Source organism: Bombus impatiens, unplaced genomic scaffold (assembly GCF_000188095.3).
Source record: "Bombus impatiens unplaced genomic scaffold, BIMP_2.2 scf_1112, whole genome shotgun sequence".
NCBI classification, from domain to species: domain Eukaryota; kingdom Metazoa; phylum Arthropoda; class Insecta; order Hymenoptera; family Apidae; genus Bombus; species Bombus impatiens.
In genome coordinates, this window is record NT_177531.1 from 105,523 (window position 1) to 111,746 (window position 6,224).

The window sequence follows — 6,224 nt, forward strand, 5'->3', positions numbered from 1 at the left end:
GATTCTGCGTTATGCGCGCACAGGTAGACCGTGGATTTTTATACATTTTTCGAAGATTTAATTTCGCGCAAACGCACACGGTACATATAGCGCGTATAATATAGGAAAACACGCGAAATAGCGAAAGTACGATACTCTTTGCAATTTATAATTACAAATGTTACAAAACAGTGTTCCGTTTATCGGTTCATTTTTTAAAATACATTCGCAGGAACATTCGCGGTCTGTTTGCAACAGTCTACGTATTTAATTTCTCCGTGTACGTGCTTGATGGAACGACGATCTGTCGGAACACGAATTCGCTCTAACCGTAAGCATCGGACGTAAACGTGTGACGCCCGTAGGAAATCTCGCTCGAAGAGTTCGATCGATCAGCGTATCGATCGGCGACTAAAGTTCAGCCATCGTTCGGATCTCCGTGAGCGTGCAACGGAAAAACGAGCCGCGGCTGCTAGCGAAAAGGTACGAGTTTGCGTTTATATAAAGCCACCGCATCGGGCGGAGTTCCATTAAGAGAGAAACGAGCGCGACTTTCGTTCCAGTCCGATGCACAGGGTCGACGTCGGTGTGTGCCGACGTACCTATTGACTTTTCCATCGAACGATCTCCGGTAGCGGCCACGCGAGTAAACCAAAAGCGCGAGACGAGGAAAGAGAGAAGATTACCGTTACTATTCGCGACGTGTATGCCACGACGTGCATTGGAACGCGGGATACACGGGGAAAAACGAGAGTAGCCAAAGCCCGGATATCCCGCGGCGAGTTATCGATGCAAGTCGGATGAAACAAAAGTTGGGCGACTCGTTCGCTTAAGAGTTTACGCCTCGAGGATGCCGCGATACGTCGCGGCTTACCGATCCTCGATCCTTGTTCGTACCGCTCGCGATCGAATTTTCCCTTCGATTTCCAACGATCCGCGACCTGTTGCGAGAACGCAAGCTTGTGTTTCTCCTTGTTCCACGTTTCTCGATCCACATTGCTTGTCCTCTATTCAGACAGACTGAAACGCAAGTGGAATTATTCGAAGAAACGTTAATTTTGTCGTGTTTTGTACTTTGTTGCGCTCTGGTCTCCTTCAGGGAAAAAACATTAATTAAAACGTTGACTGCGACAGTGGCTATCGAGGTTCCATGTTTTATCAAATTTTCTCGAACGATCAAGCTATGATAAATTTCTGGACTTAGGATATCGAACAATGATTTAGACAGCATTGTCAGAAAAAAGTATAATATTTTGCAAAAATTCGGTATTACCATATACTCCCACAGCAAAGTATATGAGTAACGGATAACAGAAAGTTCTCATCCTATGGATTTTAGTAACATTGTATTAGAAATTGTTTATAGCGGCGGTAGCAGTCATATTAAATTTATTCGTTGCTCTTACTAAATCCATAGGTCCGCTGCCTAAAATTACAGCGTCTTCTCGTGTTTCTTATTTCGTGAACTTCCTTCTGTCTGTCATTATATTCGCGTCGCAGTCAACGTGTTGATACTATGTACGGGGTTTGAACAAAATAATTGAAACACCCCTTATATGTCATATATATATGTCGACCTCTCATTGCGGTTAGGGGCGTGTAACGAATCTTCATTTGGATTAGCCATTGTCCTCATACGATATGGATGATATTTACTGGTACAAATATAATTAGTGGCGAGATGTTAATGACAATAATCTTAAGTTCAATAACGAATCCACGGTCAACGGGATAGCAAATGCGTTTTCTTCCAAAGGCCAAGTCGAACTGAATTTACTTGCCCACAATTCAAGTGCAATTCAACTTACTTGTTCACAGTACAAATAGAACTCAACTAACTCTGTCAGTCCAAGTGGAACTGCACTTATATACTGTGTACCTCTTTGTATCTCTCGGATCAACTATATCTTTAAAAAGAGCTATGCAACTACTCCATATCTCTGTTTGGCAAAAACACCCATCCCGTGGCCGTGGCTACGTTCAGCGACCAGTTGTGTCACTTCGAGTCCAAGCCTATTGTCATAATTTTCGGGCAAACATAATCAGATTAAATTATAAACAACTACTTCTAAGTTTTATTATCTATGTACAGCTATAACAAAAAGTCTAGACTAAAGTATTGGGGATCTTCCTAAAAATTCCAAAAGAAAGGCCCCGATGTCCTTTCATCTCCGACATATACAGGGTGGTTGGTAACTGGTGCTACAATCGAAAAAGGAGGTGAAAAATTTTTTTTTTCAATTTTTCCATCGAGACAACGATCTACAGTGAGATCCGTCATAACGAGACGCGATAAAGTGCACGCGTACCGAGCGAAAACTCAAAGTCGATTTTCTCGAAAACAAAGCCTCAAACGAAAAATTTTTATTCTATATTTTCGACTTCACCCCCTTTCCGCTTGTACCACCGGTTACCAATCACCTTGTATAATACAAGATATAAGAGGTGTTTCTATTATTCCGTGCAATGCCTGTAAAACGTTACCAAACGATATTTTCACAATCACCGATAACGCAGAGAAATTTCCATGAAATATAAAACAGAATCGAACGTCGATAAATGGAATCTGAAGGGAAGAGCTGAAATCTTCTTTCCCTGCGTACTCGAGGTTCAAAGCAGCGGTTTAAGTCGCGTTTCCTTCCTATCGCACGACACGGAACTTTCAACGAGGGAACGAAACGCAGCCTAAAAAGGCTTGCGATAATCGGAATTCCTGAGGGGTATTTTGCGACCTCGTTTTTCCGCGCGGTGCCGCGCGTAGCACGCGCGAAGTACGAACCAGACGCAAGTGGAACCATCCTCATCGGGATATACGTATATCGCGTGCCAACTAAACGCAATTTCGGAATAGTTTCCCTCGGCGCGCGGATTAAATTTTCCTTTGTTCGCGTTATGGAGTCGGGCCGCGTTCGTCTCGTCTCGTCTCGCCTCGCTTCGCCTCCCATTGCCGCGTTTCTCGGCCAAGCCGACTGTTCGCCGTGCTTTCACCCATACCAGCAATTAGATCGACTACCCTAGGCGTGTACTTTAACTTTGCGGCCTTTCGGAAACGCGTGCGAAGCATCGTTGCTATTTTCTACGCGCCGAAACATTTCCTCCAAACAGATAATTCTGACGCAGAAAGATGGAACTGTTGGAAGAGTTTAAGAGCGAGATTTTGAAGAAATTTGAAGGTATCGTTGGTATAAACCGGGAATATTTACGCAGGCCGAAATATGGAAATGTGGATGGAAAATATGCAAAGTATGTTGGCGATATATGTTGGCTGTACTTTTTATATATTAAATGTCATCTGAACGATGGGATATTTGGCAAGATATTCGGCAATACTCTGCTCAAATTTCCGCTCGTTAAGCGACCATGTTTCCTCGTAAAATATATTACCCGGTGATTTTTTGAAATATTCGTTTTTAGCAGAATTTGAGAAAACTCGTGGCGCGTTTGCTTCTCGTACGATTCACGTCGCGGGTAATGACGCGATGAGTTTAATTAAACCAAACTATTCCGTAATAATTCGAAACATAAACCACTTCCTACGCTTAGCCAACCACTCAAAATCGCAACTGTACGACGTGGTCTATATTTGACATTAGAGCTTCGAATCGAGTCGTGAAGCACAGTCGGACACGTAATGTTACGATTGTCGTAGATTCGTTGAAGGATAGGGAATGATCGTTGGAAACTAGAAAGTCACTAAACCAGGAGGACACGAATTAAAACGATATATACGAATACGTATATTTTTGTGTATTTTCCTGAAATAATCCAGATCAGAACGGGATATATCGTCGACTACGCTACGAACTTCTCCAACAGCTTGATAACTCCACGTCAAAGCAACACTCGTCGCGTTCGATTTTTGCCCAATGTACTTCGAAAATTCGTGAATCCGCTGGATAAGAGGTTACGTGTAATCGTCGATGTGCCTGAAAGCGCTTTAACGATTCGTGAAATAATTAAAGCGAATCCCCTGGCTCTGGATTCGTCGGTTCGGACGAGAGGTAGCAGCAAGAGTCGAAGACGAAACGATGTTCAATTAGTTGGGTCGGGGGTGGATCGAAGTAGAAAAACGAGTTCCTAGCGATTGCGTAACTTGCAAAGCTCTGCTGGATGTAAAAGGACAAGGTAGGAAAGAACAGCAGGGTCATTGGCTCTAGCTTCGGTTGGCAGCAACGCGAAATCACGATCGACTCTGTTCAAAGCACAATCGTTTTCGCAAACTCGTGCCTCCCTTTGATGAGCCGAGTAAACGGTAACTCGATCGCGACGGATTTGTAACCGTTCCCCAGACTCCTTGCTGCTTATTTGCATGCAAATTGCCAGCCTTTCACAGACACGATAAAAAGACAGAGGGAAAAAGGCGAAGAAAATAGCATCGCAAGCGCCTGCGAAAGCAAGCAGCGTGTCCTCGCGTGGCACGAAAATGCAGGATGATCTTCTTGCTGGTTAACTCTCGTCGAGTTACTCGAAAGAAGAACGATAGCGACGGTAGAATGCTAATTTCTCTTCTATTAACTTCCATTAATTGACCCTTAACGATCGATAGTTTGTTTCACGGTTTTCACGAAGACGACGGAAAATTGGCTAAACCACAGCCATCGTAAACAGATAGAAACGAAGATGAAATAATTTATACATCGCCGGCCACAAGTATTCCAACACCTACGCGTTACATTTTACTTTCCCTGGCGTTTTACGCTACAAGACGCGCGTAATACCGCGATCTAATGACAAATTACTTTGAAAATTGAAACGGTGGAAAGCGTACAATTTGCATTAAATATCAGCTGCTGTGTTAACACGCACGTGTCAACTTCACGGCTGTCCTGTGCGTAAGTACTAGCTTATGGTCGGCAATTTATGTTTGCAAATGCAACGGCGGAATCTTTTGATCGTTAGGGTTTAATGGCACGAAAATCCAGCACAGATTCGATCTCGACCCGATTGCCTGTATTTTTCCAACCGTTGATGTCCTCCTATCTCGGATGCTGTGCCGAAAATTTTTAACACTCGAGAAAAACACGATCAGGTAGAAGACGAGTCAAAGAACGCGGCAGGTGTAAGCAATAAGAGAATCACCTTGTGTCTCTTGCGTATTCAGCCATTCGAACAAACTCGACTTGACAAACTCGAGAGGAAGAACGTTCCACGATCAATCGAGGAAACCGCGGAGAAAAAGTGTACGTGTAAATAACGATAACGCGACCGCGTTGCTCAGACGCAGATACAAATTCCATTTGATGTGCCGTCGACCGAGGAAAACGAAGGCCAGGCATCATCGACGCGTGAAATGTAGCGATATTTTTTCGGGAAAAGTCAAACGTTCCGACGTGAAAACGTTCTTTAATCGACCGCACCCTTTCCACTTGCTCCTGGCGCGCTGCACGGTCTACGTTCGACGATTCAACGTTTTCACGAGTTTTATCGTAGCTCGCAAATGCGTTTGAACGACGAGAATATTCGGAGATCCGTAGAATCATAATACATGGAAGTTGAAAGTTGTGGCCTGCGTAACTGTACGACGAGGCGCTAGTAATCGTCATCACCCTGTATTCCAAGGGGATGAAAATTCATCTTCTCTGACGACAGCCCGTCGAAATCTTCGCAAATGCGAATCGCGTAGCACTTTACTTATTGTACATACTATACATATGCATATAGTACGTGAATATTCGATATGGCGTAAATGTTACGTATTATTATATTTTATAATAAAACTGGAATAAACGAACGTCTGTTAGTGTTTTCTTTGCCCCTCTGAAGTGCGTCTTCCTTCAAAAGTCTTACATACACAACGGAACTACGACGAATACGAAAATATACGAAGAAATATTTATCCGCGGTTTAATATTCCTATTGGGAATTTTGGATCTTAATTGCCGAAATAATGTTATTGGAATACTAAATTTATTCTTGGAGTTAATATTAGAATAGTTATATATTTATTTTATGGACGATTTCAAAGATATTCATCGATACACATTTGCACGCGTCTCAGCACTTCCTTCCCTACCCGACTGTTAACCGACTGAACAGTTTACATTCCTTTGTTTTCGAGACGCCGCGCACACACGTACTTCCGCACACTGATATTCACATACGTGTATCACTACTACGCAGCTAATCTAGTCTAGCGCATAAAATTATACATATCTCAATAATTCCATACGCTGACGAAGATATACGACGCTGAAATATATACAGGGTGGTTGGTAACTGGTGGTACAAGCGGAAAGGGGGCGATT